Source organism: Corella eumyota, chromosome 7 (genome assembly GCF_963082875.1).
Source record: "Corella eumyota chromosome 7, kaCorEumy4.1, whole genome shotgun sequence".
NCBI classification, from domain to species: domain Eukaryota; kingdom Metazoa; phylum Chordata; class Ascidiacea; order Phlebobranchia; family Corellidae; genus Corella; species Corella eumyota.
The window spans coordinates 7,104,966-7,120,148 of record NC_137496.1 but is presented as its reverse complement, the minus strand read 5'-3'; the positions used below and the strand labels follow the sequence as shown (position 1 = coordinate 7,120,148).

Genomic DNA, 15,183 nt, shown 5'->3' with positions numbered 1-15,183 from the left:
GTTAGGTATCGGATAAATAGTTGTTATACAATTTATTATTTTGGTGCTTTTATTAAACAAAAATGAAATTAGTTTTCTATGCTTAATAATTATGTTTAATGGTCAAACAACTTTGTTAATTAAAATTTTAATGTGTATTCCTTGATTAAAAATTTTTGCGCACCACAAATGGAAGCATTTTATTTGAATAGGAAAGGTTATCTTGCCATTTTTTTGATAGCTTTGCGCAGAGACGATATCGTAACCGATGAGGTTTATCCGAGGTGCGATTATTGCTAGTTGAAAACTATTCCCAATACCCCGCCCTGACGACGTGAAAAACCGTTGGCCGAGCCAATTTGTGAAGATTTCCCAGTGAAGTCTTTTATTCTAAATCAAAAGCTGTTATGTAGGAGGTTTATGTGACAGGTTTTGACTGTTAGATTTAAGTTTCGAAGCGCACCAATACCACATGCTTTGGTTTATCGTCGAGTAATCGCAGCGAGCTCTAACACGTTTAAATAAAACCATTTTTTAATAAATTAAATAAAAAAATATCATAGAAAAAACCAAGGCTTTTATGATTTAGATTTATAAGTGTCGATTCAACGGACCTAAAAAATCTCGACCGACAAAAACTTGTTGGTCTATAATAAGGGTAAGTATATTAAACTTACCTCGGGTACGAAAGGTTCCGGATTGGATTACCACACAAACCTTTGTTATTTTTGAATTGATTTATTCCCATTTTTAAAAATTACATAGTTTATGTGATAAAATTTTATTGGGTTTATAATCTTTTTTTATTTAAATAACCAAAACCGCTGAAAATTAACTTTCAAAATTATTAAGTAAAAACAAATTGAATAATAAATTTATTGATACTGGAAAACTGTGAATTTTTTTACATGTATGTCAAAAAAGTTGTGCTTATCTTGATTATGTTGTGGTTAAATTTAAAAAAAAAATTTTCAGCATTTTGATAAAAACTTATAAAAAAAAGCAAGATAAAATTTTACTTGACGACGTTAGGTATCGGATAAATAGTTGTTATACAATTTATTATTTTGGTGCTTTTATTAAACAAAAATGAAATTAGTTTTCTATGCTTAATAATTATGTTTAATGGTCAAACAAATTTGTTAATTAAAATTTTAATGTGTATTCCTTGATTAAAAATTTTTGCGCACCACAAAAGGAAGCATTTTATTTGAATAGGAAAGGTTATCTTGCCATTTTTTGATAGCTTTGCGCAGAGGCGATATCGTAACCTATGAGGTTTATCCGAGGTGCGATTATTGCTAGTTGAAAACTATTCCCAATACCCCGCCCTGACGACGTGAAAAACCGTTGGCCGAGGCAATTTCTGAAGATTTCCCAGTGAAGTCTTTTATTCTAAATCAAAAGCCATTATGTAGGAGGTTTATGTGACAGGTTTTGACTGATAGATTTAAGTTTCGAATCGCACCAATACCACATGCTTTGGTTTTTCGTCGAGTAATCGCAGCGAGCTCTAACACGTTTAAATAAAACCATTTTTTAACAAATTAAATAAAAAAATATCATAGAAAAAACCAAGGCTTTTATGATTTAGATTTATAAGTGTCGATTCAACGGACCTAAAAAATCTCGACCGACAAAAACTTGTTGGTCTATAATAAGGGTAAGTATATTAAACTTACCTCGGGTACGAAAGGTTCCGGATTGGATTACCACACAAACCTTTGTTATTTTTGAATTGATTTATCCCCATTTTTAAAAATTACATAGTTTATGTGATAAAATTTTATTGGGTTTATAATCTTTTTTTATTTAAATAACCAAAACCGCTGAAAATTAACTTTCAAAATTATTAAGTAAAAACAAATTGAATAATAAATTTATTGATACTGGAAAACTGTGAATTTTTTTAAATGTATGTCAAAAAAGTTGTGCTTATCTTGATTATGTTGTGGTTAAATTTAAAAAAAAAATTTTCAGCATTTTGATAAAAACTTATAAGAAAAAGCAAGATAAAATTTTACTTGACGACGTTAGGTATCGGATAAATAGTTGTTATACAATTTATTATTTTGGTGCTTTTATTAAACAAAAATGAAATTAGTTTTCTATGCTTAATAATTATGTTTAATGGTCAAACAAATTTGTTAATTAAAATTTTAATGTGTATTCCTTGATTAAAAATTTTTGCGCACCACAAATGGAAGCATTTTATTTGAATAGAAAAGGTTATCTTGCCATTTTTTGATAGCTTTGCGCACAGGCGATATCGTAACCGATGAGGTTTATCCGAGGTGCGATTATTGCTAGTTGAAAACTATTCCCAATACCCCGCCCTGACGACGTGAAAAACCGTTGGCCGAGGCAATTTCTGAAGATTTCCCAGTGAAGTCTTTTATTCTAAATCAAAAGCTGTTATGTAGGAGGTTTATGTGACAGGTTTTGACTGATAGATTTAAGTTTCGAATCGCACCAATACCACATGCTTTGGTTTTTCGTCGAGTAATCGCAGCGAGCTCTAACACGTTTAAATAAAACCATTTTTTAATAAATTAAATAAAAAAATATCATAGAAAAAACCAAGGCTTTTATGATTTAGATTTATAAGTGTCGATTCAACGGACCTAAAAAATCTCGACCGACAAAAACTTGTTGGTCTATAATAAGGGTAAGTATATTAAACTTACCTCGGGTACGAAAGGTTCCGGATTGGATTACCACACAAACCTTTGTTATTTTTAAATTGATTTATTCCCATTTTTAAAAATTACATAGTTTATGTGATAAAATTTTATTGGGTTTATAATCTTTTTTTATTTAAATAACCAAAACCGCTGAAAATTAACTTTCAAAATTATTAAGTAAAAACAAATTGAATAATAAATTTATTGATACTGGAAAACTGTGAATTTTTTTAAATGTATGTCAAAAAAGTTGTGCTTATCTTGATTATGTTGTGGTTAAATTTAAAAAAAAAATTTTCAGCATTTTGATAAAAACTTATAAGAAAAAGCAAGATAAAATTTTACTTGACGACGTTAGGTATCGGATAAATAGTTGTTATACAATTTATTATTTTGGTGTTTTTATTAAACAAAAATGAAATTAGTTTTCTATGCTTAATAATTATGTTTAATGGTCAAACAAATTTGTTAATTAAAATTTTAATGTGTATTCCTTGATTAAAAATTTTTGCGCACCACAAATGGAAGCATTTTATTTGAATAGGAAAGGTTATCTTGCCATTTTTTTGATAGCTTTGCGCAGAGGCGATATCGTAACCGATGAGGTTTATCCGAGGTGCGATTATTGCTAGTTGAAAACTATTCCCAATACCCCGCCCTGACGACGTGAAAAACCGTTGGCCGAGGCAATTTCTGAAGATTTCCCAGTGAAGTCTTTTATTCTAAATCAAAAGCTGTTATGTAGGAGGTTTATGTGACAGGTTTTGACTGATAGATTTAAGTTTCGAAGCGCACCAATACCACATGCTTTGGTTTTTCGTCGAGTAATCGCAGCGAGCTCTAACACGTTTAAATAAAACCATTTTTTAATAAATTAAATAAAAAAATATCATAGAAAAAACCAAGGCTTTTATGATTTAGATTTATAAGTGTCGATTCAACGGACCTAAAAAATCTCGACCAACAAAAACTTGTTGGTCTATAATAAGGGTAAGTATATTAAACTTACCTCGGGTACGAAAGGTTCCGGATTGGATTACCACACAAACCTTTGTTATTTTTGAATTGATTTATCCCCATTTTTAAAAATTACATAGTTTATGTGATAAAATTTTATTGGGTTTATAATCTTTTTTTATTTAAATAACCAAAACCGCTGAAAATTAACTTTCAAAATTATTAAGTAAAAACAAATTGAATAATAAATTTATTGATACTGGAAAACTGTGAATTTTTTTAAATGTATGTCAAAAAAGTTGTGCTTATCTTGATTATGTTGTGGTTAAATTTAAAATAAAATTTTCAGCATTTTGATAAAAACTTATAAGAAAAAGCAAGATAAAATTTTACTTGACGACGTTAGGTATCGGATAAATAGTTGTTATACAATTTATTATTTTGGTGCTTTTATTAAACAAAAATGAAATTAGTTTTCTATGCTTAATAATTCTGTTTAATGGTCAAACAAATTTGTTAATTAAAATTTTAATGTGTATTTCTTGATTAAAAATTTTTGCGCACCACAAATGGAAGCATTTTATTTGAATAGGAAAGGTTATCTTGCCATTTTTTGATAGCTTTGCGCAGAGGCGATATCGTAACCGATGAGGTTTATCCGAGGTGCGATTATTGCTAGTTGAAAACTATTCCCAATACCCCGCCCTGACGACGTGAAAAACCGTTGGCCGAGGCAATTTCTGAAGATTTCCCAGTGAAGTCTTTTATTCTAAATCAAAAGCTGTTATGTAGGAAGTTTATGTGACAGGTTTTGACTGATAGATTTAAGTTTCGAAACGCACCAATACCACATGCTTTGGTTTTTCGTCGAGTAATCGCAGCGAGCTCTAACACGTTTAAATAAAACCATTTTTTAATAAATTAAATAAAAAAATATCATAGAAAAAACCAAGGCTATTATGATTTAGATTTATAAGTGTCAATTCAACGGACTTAAAAAATCTCGACCGACAAAAACTTGTTGGTCTATAATAAGGGTAAGTATATTAAACTTACCTCGGGTACGAAAGGTTCCGGATTGGATTACCACACAAACCTTTGTTATTTTTGAATTGATTTATTTCCATTTTTAAAAATTACATAGTTTATGTGATAAAATTTTATTGGGTTTATAATCTTTTTTTATTTAAATAACCAAAACCGCTGAAAATTAACTTTCAAAATTATTAAGTAAAAACAAATTAAATAATAAATTTATTGATACTGGAAAACTGTGAATTTTTTTAAATGTATGTCAAAAAAGTTGTGCTTATCTTGATTATGTTGTGGTTAAATTTAAAAAAAAAATTTTCAGCATTTTGATAAAAACTTATAAGAAAAAGCAAGATAAAATTTTACTTGACGACGTTAGGTATCGGATAAATAGTTGTTATACAATTTATTATTTTGGTGCTTTTATTAAACAAAAATGAAATTAGTTTTCTATGCTTAATAATTATGTTTAATGGTCAAACAACTTTGTTAATTAAAATTTTAATGTGTATTCCTTGATTAAAAATTTTTGCGCACCACAAATGGAAGCATTTTATTTGAATAGGAAAGGTTATCTTGCCATTTTTTTGATAGCTTTGCGCAGAGGCGATATCGTAACCGATGAGGTTTATCCGAGGTGCGATTATTGCTAGTTGAAATTTATTCCCGATACCCCGCCCTGACGACGTGAAAAACCGTTGGCCGAGGCAATTTCTGAAGATTTCCCAGTGAAGGCTTTTATTCTAAATCAAAAGCCATTATGTAGGAGGTTTATGTGACAGGTTTTGACTGATAGATTTAAGTTTCGAATCGCACCAATACCACATGCTTTGGTTTTTCGTCGAGTAATCGCAGCGAGCTCTAACACGTTTAAATAAAACCATTTTTTAACAAATTAAATAAAAAAATATCATAGAAAAAACCAAGGCTTTTATGATTTAGATTTATAAGTGTCGATTCAACGGACCTAAAAAATCTCGACCGACAAAAACTTGTTGGTCTATAATAAGGGTAAGTATATTAAACTTACCTCGGGTACGAAAGGTTCCGGATTGGATTACCACACAAACCTTTGTTATTTTTGAATTGATTTATCCCCATTTTTAAAAATTACATAGTTTATGTGATAAAATTTTATTGGGTTTATAATCTTTTTTTATTTAAATAACCAAAACCGCTGAAAATTAACTTTCAAAATTATTAAGTAAAAACAAATTGAATAATAAATTTATTGATACTGGAAAACTGTGAATTTTTTTAAATGTATGTCAAAAAAGTTGTGCTTATCTTGATTATGTTGTGGTTAAATTTAAAAAAAAAATTTTCAGCATTTTGATAAAAACTTATAAGAAAAAGCAAGATAAAATTTTACTTGACGACGTTAGGTATCGGATAAATAGTTGTTATACAATTTATTATTTTGGTGCTTTTATTAAACAAAAATGAAATTAGTTTTCTATGCTTAATAATTATGTTTAATGGTCAAACAAATTTGTTAATTAAAATTTTAATGTGTATTCCTTGATTAAAAATTTTTGCGCACCACAAATGGAAGCATTTTATTTGAATAGAAAAGGTTATCTTGCCATTTTTTGATAGCTTTGCGCACAGGCGATATCGTAACCGATGAGGTTTATCCGAGGTGCGATTATTGCTAGTTGAAAACTATTCCCAATACCCCGCCCTGACGACGTGAAAAACCGTTGGCCGAGGCAATTTCTGAAGATTTCCCAGTGAAGTCTTTTATTCTAAATCAAAAGCTGTTATGTAGGAGGTTTATGTGACAGGTTTTGACTGATAGATTTAAGTTTCGAATCGCACCAATACCACATGCTTTGGTTTTTCGTCGAGTAATCGCAGCGAGCTCTAACACGTTTAAATAAAACCATTTTTTAATAAATTAAATAAAAAAATATCATAGAAAAAACCAAGGCTTTTATGATTTAGATTTATAAGTGTCGATTCAACGGACCTAAAAAATCTCGACCGACAAAAACTTGTTGGTCTATAATAAGGGTAAGTATATTAAACTTACCTCGGGTACGAAAGGTTCCGGATTGGATTACCACACAAACCTTTGTTATTTTTAAATTGATTTATTCCCATTTTTAAAAATTACATAGTTTATGTGATAAAATTTTATTGGGTTTATAATCTTTTTTTATTTAAATAACCAAAACCGCTGAAAATTAACTTTCAAAATTATTAAGTAAAAACAAATTGAATAATAAATTTATTGATACTGGAAAACTGTGAATTTTTTTAAATGTATGTCAAAAAAGTTGTGCTTATCTTGATTATGTTGTGGTTAAATTTAAAAAAAAAATTTTCAGCATTTTGATAAAAACTTATAAGAAAAAGCAAGATAAAATTTTACTTGACGACGTTAGGTATCGGATAAATAGTTGTTATACAATTTATTATTTTGGTGTTTTTATTAAACAAAAATGAAATTAGTTTTCTATGCTTAATAATTATGTTTAATGGTCAAACAAATTTGTTAATTAAAATTTTAATGTGTATTCCTTGATTAAAAATTTTTGCGCACCACAAATGGAAGCATTTTATTTGAATAGGAAAGGTTATCTTGCCATTTTTTTGATAGCTTTGCGCAGAGGCGATATCGTAACCGATGAGGTTTATCCGAGGTGCGATTATTGCTAGTTGAAAACTATTCCCAATACCCCGCCCTGACGACGTGAAAAACCGTTGGCCGAGGCAATTTCTGAAGATTTCCCAGTGAAGTCTTTTATTCTAAATCAAAAGCTGTTATGTAGGAGGTTTATGTGACAGGTTTTGACTGATAGATTTAAGTTTCGAAGCGCACCAATACCACATGCTTTGGTTTTTCGTCGAGTAATCGCAGCGAGCTCTAACACGTTTAAATAAAACCATTTTTTAATAAATTAAATAAAAAAATATCATAGAAAAAACCAAGGCTTTTATGATTTAGATTTATAAGTGTCGATTCAACGGACCTAAAAAATCTCGACCAACAAAAACTTGTTGGTCTATAATAAGGGTAAGTATATTAAACTTACCTCGGGTACGAAAGGTTCCGGATTGGATTACCACACAAACCTTTGTTATTTTTGAATTGATTTATCCCCATTTTTAAAAATTACATAGTTTATGTGATAAAATTTTATTGGGTTTATAATCTTTTTTTATTTAAATAACCAAAACCGCTGAAAATTAACTTTCAAAATTATTAAGTAAAAACAAATTGAATAATAAATTTATTGATACTGGAAAACTGTGAATTTTTTTAAATGTATGTCAAAAAAGTTGTGCTTATCTTGATTATGTTGTGGTTAAATTTAAAATAAAATTTTCAGCATTTTGATAAAAACTTATAAGAAAAAGCAAGATAAAATTTTACTTGACGACGTTAGGTATCGGATAAATAGTTGTTATACAATTTATTATTTTGGTGCTTTTATTAAACAAAAATGAAATTAGTTTTCTATGCTTAATAATTATGTTTAATGGTCAAACAAATTTGTTAATTAAAATTTTAATGTGTATTTCTTGATTAAAAATTTTTGCGCACCACAAATGGAAGCATTTTATTTGAATAGGAAAGGTTATCTTGCCATTTTTTGATAGCTTTGCGCAGAGGCGATATCGTAACCGATGAGGTTTATCCGAGGTGCGATTATTGCTAGTTGAAAACTATTCCCAATACCCCGCCCTGACGACGTGAAAAACCGTTGGCCGAGGCAATTTCTGAAGATTTCCCAGTGAAGTCTTTTATTCTAAATCAAAAGCTGTTATGTAGGAAGTTTATGTGACAGGTTTTGACTGATAGATTTAAGTTTCGAAACGCACCAATACCACATGCTTTGGTTTTTCGTCGAGTAATCGCAGCGAGCTCTAACACGTTTAAATAAAACCATTTTTTAATAAATTAAATAAAAAAATATCATAGAAAAAACCAAGGCTATTATGATTTAGATTTATAAGTGTCAATTCAACGGACTTAAAAAATCTCGACCGACAAAAACTTGTTGGTCTATAATAAGGGTAAGTATATTAAACTTACCTCGGGTACGAAAGGTTCCGGATTGGATTACCACACAAACCTTTGTTATTTTTGAATTGATTTATTTCCATTTTTAAAAATTACATAGTTTATGTGATAAAATTTTATTGGGTTTATAATCTTTTTTTATTTAAATAACCAAAACCGCTGAAAATTAACTTTCAAAATTATTAAGTAAAAACAAATTAAATAATAAATTTATTGATACTGGAAAACTGTGAATTTTTTTAAATGTATGTCAAAAAAGTTGTGCTTATCTTGATTATGTTGTGGTTAAATTTAAAAAAAAAATTTTCAGCATTTTGATAAAAACTTATAAGAAAAAGCAAGATAAAATTTTACTTGACGACGTTAGGTATCGGATAAATAGTTGTTATACAATTTATTATTTTGGTGCTTTTATTAAACAAAAATGAAATTAGTTTTCTATGCTTAATAATTATGTTTAATGGTCAAACAACTTTGTTAATTAAAATTTTAATGTGTATTCCTTGATTAAAAATTTTTGCGCACCACAAATGGAAGCATTTTATTTGAATAGGAAAGGTTATCTTGCCATTTTTTTGATAGCTTTGCGCAGAGGCGATATCGTAACCGATGAGGTTTATCCGAGGTGCGATTATTGCTAGTTGAAATTTATTCCAGATACCCCGCCCTGACGACGTGAAAAACCGTTGGCCGAGGCAATTTCTGAAGATTTCCCAGTGAAGGCTTTTATTCTAAATCAAAAGCTGTTATGTAGGAGGTTTATGTGACAGGTTTTGACTGTTAGATTTAAGTTTCGAAGCGCACCAATACCACATGCTTTGGTTTTTCGTCGAGTAATCGCAGCGAGCTCTAACACGTTTAAATAAAACCATTTTTTAATAAATTAAATAAAAAAATATCATAGAAAAAACCAAGGCTTTTATGATTTAGATTTATAAGTGTCGATTCAACGGACCTAAAAAATCTCGACCGACAAAAACTTGTTGGTCTATAATAAGGGTAAGTATATTAAACTTACCTCGGGTACGAAAGGTTCCGGATTGGATTACCACACAAACCTTTGTTATTTTTGAATTGATTTATTCCCATTTTTAAAAATTACATAGTTTATGTGATAAAATTTTATTGGGTTTATAATCTTTTTTTATTTAAATAACCAAAACCGCTGAAAATTAACTTTCAAAATTATTAAGTAAAAACAAGTTGAATAATAAATTTATTGATACTGGAAAACTGTGAATTTTTTTAAATGTATGTCAAAAAAGTTGTGCTTATCTTGATTATGTTGTGGTTAAATTTAAAAAAAAAATTTTCAGCATTTTGATAAAAACTTATAAGAAAAAGCAAGATAAAATTTTACTTGACGACGTTAGGTATCGGATAAATAGTTGTTATACAATTTATTATTTTGGTGCTTTTATTAAACAAAAATGAAATTAGTTTTCTATGCTTAATAATTATGTTTAATGGTCAAACAACTTTGTTAATTAAAATTTTAATGTGTATTCCTTGATTAAAAATTTTTGCGCACCACAAATGGAAGCATTTTATTTGAATAGGAAAGGTTATCTTGCCATTTTTTTGAAAGCTTTGCGCAGAGGCGATATCGTAACCGATGAGGTTTATCCGAGGTGCGATTATTGCTAGTTGAAAACTATTCCCAATACCCCGCCCTAACGACGTGAAAAACCGTTGGCCGAGGCAATTTCTGAAGATTTCCCAGTGAAGTCTTTTATTCTAAATCAAAAGCTGTTATGTAGGAGGTTTATGTGACAGGTTTTGACTGTTAGATTTAAGTTTCGAAGCGCACCAATACCACCTGCTTTGGTTTTTCGTCGAGTAATCGCAGCGAGCTCTAACACGTTTAAATAAAACCATTTTTTAATAAATTAAATAAAAAAATATCATAGAAAAAACCAAGGCTTTTATGATTTAGATTTATAAGTGTCGATTCAACGGACCTAAAAAATCTCGACCGACAAAAACTTGTTGGTCTATAATAAGGGTAAGTATATTAAACTTACCTCGGGTACGAAAGGTTCCGGATTGGATTACCACACAAACCTTTGTTATTTTTGAATTGATTTATTCCCATTTTTAAAAATTACATAGTTTATGTGATAAAATTTTATTGGGTTTATAATCTTTTTTTATTTAAATAACCAAAACCGCTGAAAATTAACTTTCAAAATTATTAAGTAAAAACAAGTTGAATAATAAATTTATTGATACTGGAAAACTGTGAATTTTTTTAAATGTATGTCAAAAAAGTTGTGCTTATCTTGATTATGTTGTGGTTAAATTTAAAAAAAAAATTTTCAGCATTTTGATAAAAACTTATAAGAAAAAGCAAGATAAAATTTTACTTGACGACGTTAGGTATCGGATAAATAGTTGTTATACAATTTATTATTTTGGTGCTTTTATTAAACAAAAATGAAATTAGTTTTCTATGCTTAATAATTATGTTTAATGGTCAAACAACTTTGTTAATTAAAATTTTAATGTGTATTCCTTGATTAAAAATTTTTGCGCACCACAAATGGAAGCATTTTATTTGAATAGGAAAGGTTATCTTGCCATTTTTTTGGTAGCTTTGCGCAGAGGCGATATCGTAACCGATGAGGTTTATCCGAGGTGCGATTATTGCTAGTTGAAAACTATTCCCAATACCCCGCCCTGACGACGTGAAAAACCGTTGGCCGAGGCAATTTCTGAAAATTTCCCAGTGAAGTCTTTTATTCTAAATCAAAAGCTGTTATGTAGGAGGTTTATGTGACAGGTTTTGACTGTTAGATTTAAGTTTCGAAGCGCACCAATACCACATGCTTTGGTTTTTCGTCGAGTAATCGCAGCGAGCTCTAACACGTTTAAATAAAACCATTTTTTAATAAATTAAATAAAAAAATATCATAGAAAAAACCAAGGCTTTTATGATTTAGATTTATAAGTGTCGATTCAACGGACCTAAAAAATCTCGACCGACAAAAACTTGTTGGTCTATAATAAGGGTAAGTATATTAAACTTACCTCGGGTACGAAAGGTTCCGGATTGGATTACCACACAAACCTTTGTTATTTTTGAATTGATTTATTCCCATTTTTAAAAATTACATAGTTTATGTGATAAAATTTTATTGGGTTTATAATCTTTTTTTATTTAAATAACCAAAACCGCTGAAAATTAACTTTCAAAATTATTAAGTAAAAACAAATTGAATAATAAATTTATTGATACTGGAAAACTGTGAATTTTTTTAAATGTATGTCAAAAAAGTTGTGCTTATCTTGATTATGTTGTGGTTAAATTTAAAAAAAAAATTTTCAGCATTTTGATAAAAACTTATAAGAAAAAGCAAGATAAAATTTTACTTGACGACGTTAGGTATCGGATAAATAGTTGTTATACAATTTATTATTTTGGTGCTTTTATTAAACAAAAAAGAAATTAGTTTTCTATGCTTAATAATTATGTTTAATGGTCAAACAACTTTGTTAATTAAAATTTTAATGTGTATTCCTTGATTAAAAATTTTTGCGCACCACAAATGGAAGCATTTTATTTGAATAGGAAAGGTTATCTTGCCATTTTTTTGGTAGCTTTGCGCAGAGGCGATATCGTAACTGATGAGGTTTATCCGAGGTGCGATTATTGCTAGTTGAAAACTATTCCCAATACCCCGCCCTGACGACGTGAAAAACCGTTGGCCGAGGCAATTTCTGAAGATTTCCCAGTGAAGTCTTTTATTCTAAATCAAAAGCTGTTATGTAGGAGGTTTATGTGACAGGTTTTGACTGTTAGATTTAAGTTTCGAAGCGCACCAATACCACATGCTTTGGTTTTTCGTCGAGTAATCGCAGCGAGCTCTAACACGTTTAAATAAAACCATTTTTTAATAAATTAAATAAAAAAATATCATAGAAAAAACCAAGGCTTTTATGATTTAGATTTATAAGTGTCGATTCAACGGACCTAAAATATCTCGACCGACAAAAACTTGTTGGTCTATAATAAGGGTAAGTATATTAAACTTACCTCGGGTACGAAAGGTTCCGGATTGGATTACCACACAAACCTTTGTTATTTTTGAATTGATTTATTCCCATTTTTAAAAATTACATAGTTTATGTGATAAAATTTTATTGGGTTTATAATCTTTTTTTATTTAAATAACCAAAACCGCTGAAAATTAACTTTCAAAATTATTAAGTAAAAACAAGTTGAATAATAAATTTATTGATACTGGAAAACTGTGAATTTTTTTAAATGTATGTCAAAAAAGTTGTGCTTATCTTGATTATGTTGTGGTTAAATTTAAAAAAAAAATTTTCAGCATTTTGATAAAAACTTATAAGAAAAAGCAAGATAAAATTGTACTTGACGACGTTAGGTATCGGATAAATAGTTGTTATACAATTTATTATTTTGGTGCTTTTATTAAACAAAAATGAAATTAGTTTTCTATGCTTAATAATTATGTTTAATGGTCAAACAAATTTGTTAATTAAAATTTTAATGTGTATTTCTTGATTAAAAATTTTTGCGCACCACAAATGGAAGCATTTTATTTGAATAGGAAAGGTTATCTTGCCATTTTTTGATAGCTTTGCGCAGAGGCGATATCGTAACCGATGAGGTTTATCCGAGGTGCGATTATTGCTAGTTGAAAACTATTCCCAATACCCCGCCCTGACGACGTGAAAAACCGTTGGCCGAGGCAATTTCTGAAGATTTCCCAGTGAAGACTTTTATTCTAAATCAAAAGCTGTTATGTAGGAAGTTTATGTGACAGGTTTTGACTGATAGATTTAAGTTTCGAAGCGCACCAATACCACATGCTTTGGTTTTTTGTCGAGTAATCGCAGCGAGCTCTAACACGTTTAAATAAAACCATTTTTTAATAAATTAAATAAAAAAATATCATAGAAAAAACCAAGGCTATTATGATTTAGATTTATAAGTGTCGATTCAACGGACTTAAAAAATCTCGACCGACAAAAACTTGTTGGTCTATAATAAGGGTAAGTATATTAAACTTACCTCGGGTACGAAAGGTTCCGGATTGGATTACCACACAAACCTTTGTTATTTTTGAATTGATTTATTCCCATTTTTAAAAATTACATAGTTTATGTGATAAAATTTTATTGGGTTTATAATCTTTTTTTATTTAAATAACCAAAACCGCTGAAAATTAACTTTCAAAATTATTAAGTAAAAACAAATTGAATAATAAATTTATTGATACTAGAAAACTGTGAATTTTTTTAAATGTATGTCAAAAAAGTTGTGCTTATCTTGATTATGTTGTGGTTAAATTTAAAAAAAAAATTTTCAGCATTTTGATAAAAACTTATAAGAAAAAGCAAGATAAAATTTTACTTGACGACGTTAGGTATCGGATAAATAGTTGTTATACAATTTATTATTTTGGTGCTTTTATTAAACAAAAATGAAATTAGTTTTCTATGCTTAATAATTATGTTTAATGGTCAAACAACTTTGTTAATTAAAATTTTAATGTGTATTCCTTGATTAAAAATTTTTGCGCACCACAAATGGAAGCATTTTATTTGAATAGGAAAGGTTATCTTGCCATTTTTTTGGTAGCTTTGCGCAGAGGCGATATCGTAACCGATGAGGTTTATCCGAGGTGCGATTATTGCTAGTTGAAAACTATTCCCGATACCCCGCCCTGACGACGTGAAAAACCGTTGGCCGAGGCAATTTCTGAAGATTTCCCAGTGAAGTCTTTTATTCTAAATCAAAAGCTGTTATGTAAGAGGTTTATGTGACAGGTTTTGACTGTTAGATTTAAGTTTCGAAGCGCACCAATACCACATGCTTTGGTTTTTCGTCGAGTAATCGCAGCGAGCTCTAACACGTTTAAATAAAACCATTTTTTAATAAATTAAATAAAAAAATATCATAGAAAAAACCAAGGCTTTTATTATTTAGATTTATAAGTGTCGATTCAACGGACCTAAAAAATCTCGACCGACAAAAACTTGTTGGTCTATAATAAGGGTAAGTATATTAAACTTACCTCGGGTACGAAAGGTTCCGGATTGGATTACCACACAAACCTTTGTTATTTTTGAATTGATTTATTCCCATTTTTAAAAATTACATAGTTTATGTGATAAAATTTTATTGGGTTTATAATCTTTTTTTATTTAAATAACCAAAACCGCTGAAAATTAACTTTCAAAATTATTAAGTAAAAACAAATTGAATAATAAATTTATTGATACTGGAAAACTGTGAATTTTTTTAAATGTATGTCAAAAAAGTTGTGCTTATCTTGATTATGTTGTGGTTAAATTTAAAAAAAAAATTTTCAGCATTTTGATAAAAACTTATAAGAAAAAGCAAGATAAAATTTTACTTGACGACGTTAGGTATCGGATAAATAGTTGTTATACAATTTATTATTTTGGTGCTTTTATTAAACAAAAAAGAAATTAGTTTTCTATGCTTAATAATTATGTTTAATG

The 15,183-nt window shown here is 29.0% G+C and overlaps 15 non-coding genes across 15 annotated transcripts; all 15 read left to right on the top strand.

Annotated features, from left to right (window-relative positions):
• The first annotated feature begins 218 nt into the window (after positions 1-218).
• Positions 219-359, top strand: LOC145761890 (U4 spliceosomal RNA). The gene has a single exon (XR_014287545.1). It is a non-coding gene; the product is annotated as a U4 spliceosomal RNA (small nuclear RNA).
• An 864-nt stretch (positions 360-1,223) lies between these two features.
• Positions 1,224-1,364, top strand: LOC145761642 (U4 spliceosomal RNA). The gene has a single exon (XR_014287312.1). It is a non-coding gene; the product is annotated as a U4 spliceosomal RNA (small nuclear RNA).
• Positions 1,365-2,228: 864 nt separating this feature from the next.
• LOC145761736 (U4 spliceosomal RNA) lies at positions 2,229-2,369 on the top strand. The gene has a single exon (XR_014287401.1). It is a non-coding gene; the product is annotated as a U4 spliceosomal RNA (small nuclear RNA).
• Positions 2,370-3,234: 865 nt separating this feature from the next.
• LOC145761702 (U4 spliceosomal RNA) lies at positions 3,235-3,375 on the top strand. The gene has a single exon (XR_014287369.1). It is a non-coding gene; the product is annotated as a U4 spliceosomal RNA (small nuclear RNA).
• Positions 3,376-4,238: 863 nt separating this feature from the next.
• LOC145761701 (U4 spliceosomal RNA) lies at positions 4,239-4,379 on the top strand. The gene has a single exon (XR_014287368.1). It is a non-coding gene; the product is annotated as a U4 spliceosomal RNA (small nuclear RNA).
• An 865-nt stretch (positions 4,380-5,244) lies between these two features.
• LOC145761813 (U4 spliceosomal RNA) lies at positions 5,245-5,385 on the top strand. Its single transcript, XR_014287473.1, has one exon. It is a non-coding gene; the product is annotated as a U4 spliceosomal RNA (small nuclear RNA).
• An 864-nt stretch (positions 5,386-6,249) lies between these two features.
• LOC145761735 (U4 spliceosomal RNA) lies at positions 6,250-6,390 on the top strand. The gene has a single exon (XR_014287400.1). It is a non-coding gene; the product is annotated as a U4 spliceosomal RNA (small nuclear RNA).
• An 865-nt stretch (positions 6,391-7,255) lies between these two features.
• LOC145761700 (U4 spliceosomal RNA) lies at positions 7,256-7,396 on the top strand. The gene has a single exon (XR_014287367.1). It is a non-coding gene; the product is annotated as a U4 spliceosomal RNA (small nuclear RNA).
• Positions 7,397-8,259: 863 nt separating this feature from the next.
• Positions 8,260-8,400, top strand: LOC145761699 (U4 spliceosomal RNA). The gene has a single exon (XR_014287366.1). It is a non-coding gene; the product is annotated as a U4 spliceosomal RNA (small nuclear RNA).
• An 865-nt stretch (positions 8,401-9,265) lies between these two features.
• On the top strand, positions 9,266-9,406 carry LOC145761845 (U4 spliceosomal RNA). Its single transcript, XR_014287502.1, has one exon. It is a non-coding gene; the product is annotated as a U4 spliceosomal RNA (small nuclear RNA).
• Positions 9,407-10,271: 865 nt separating this feature from the next.
• On the top strand, positions 10,272-10,412 carry LOC145761783 (U4 spliceosomal RNA). The gene has a single exon (XR_014287445.1). It is a non-coding gene; the product is annotated as a U4 spliceosomal RNA (small nuclear RNA).
• An 865-nt stretch (positions 10,413-11,277) lies between these two features.
• LOC145761639 (U4 spliceosomal RNA) lies at positions 11,278-11,418 on the top strand. Its single transcript, XR_014287309.1, has one exon. It is a non-coding gene; the product is annotated as a U4 spliceosomal RNA (small nuclear RNA).
• Positions 11,419-12,283: 865 nt separating this feature from the next.
• Positions 12,284-12,424, top strand: LOC145761776 (U4 spliceosomal RNA). The gene has a single exon (XR_014287439.1). It is a non-coding gene; the product is annotated as a U4 spliceosomal RNA (small nuclear RNA).
• Positions 12,425-13,288: 864 nt separating this feature from the next.
• On the top strand, positions 13,289-13,429 carry LOC145761698 (U4 spliceosomal RNA). The gene has a single exon (XR_014287365.1). It is a non-coding gene; the product is annotated as a U4 spliceosomal RNA (small nuclear RNA).
• An 865-nt stretch (positions 13,430-14,294) lies between these two features.
• LOC145761727 (U4 spliceosomal RNA) lies at positions 14,295-14,435 on the top strand. Its single transcript, XR_014287393.1, has one exon. It is a non-coding gene; the product is annotated as a U4 spliceosomal RNA (small nuclear RNA).
• Positions 14,436-15,183: the final 748 nt, after the last annotated feature.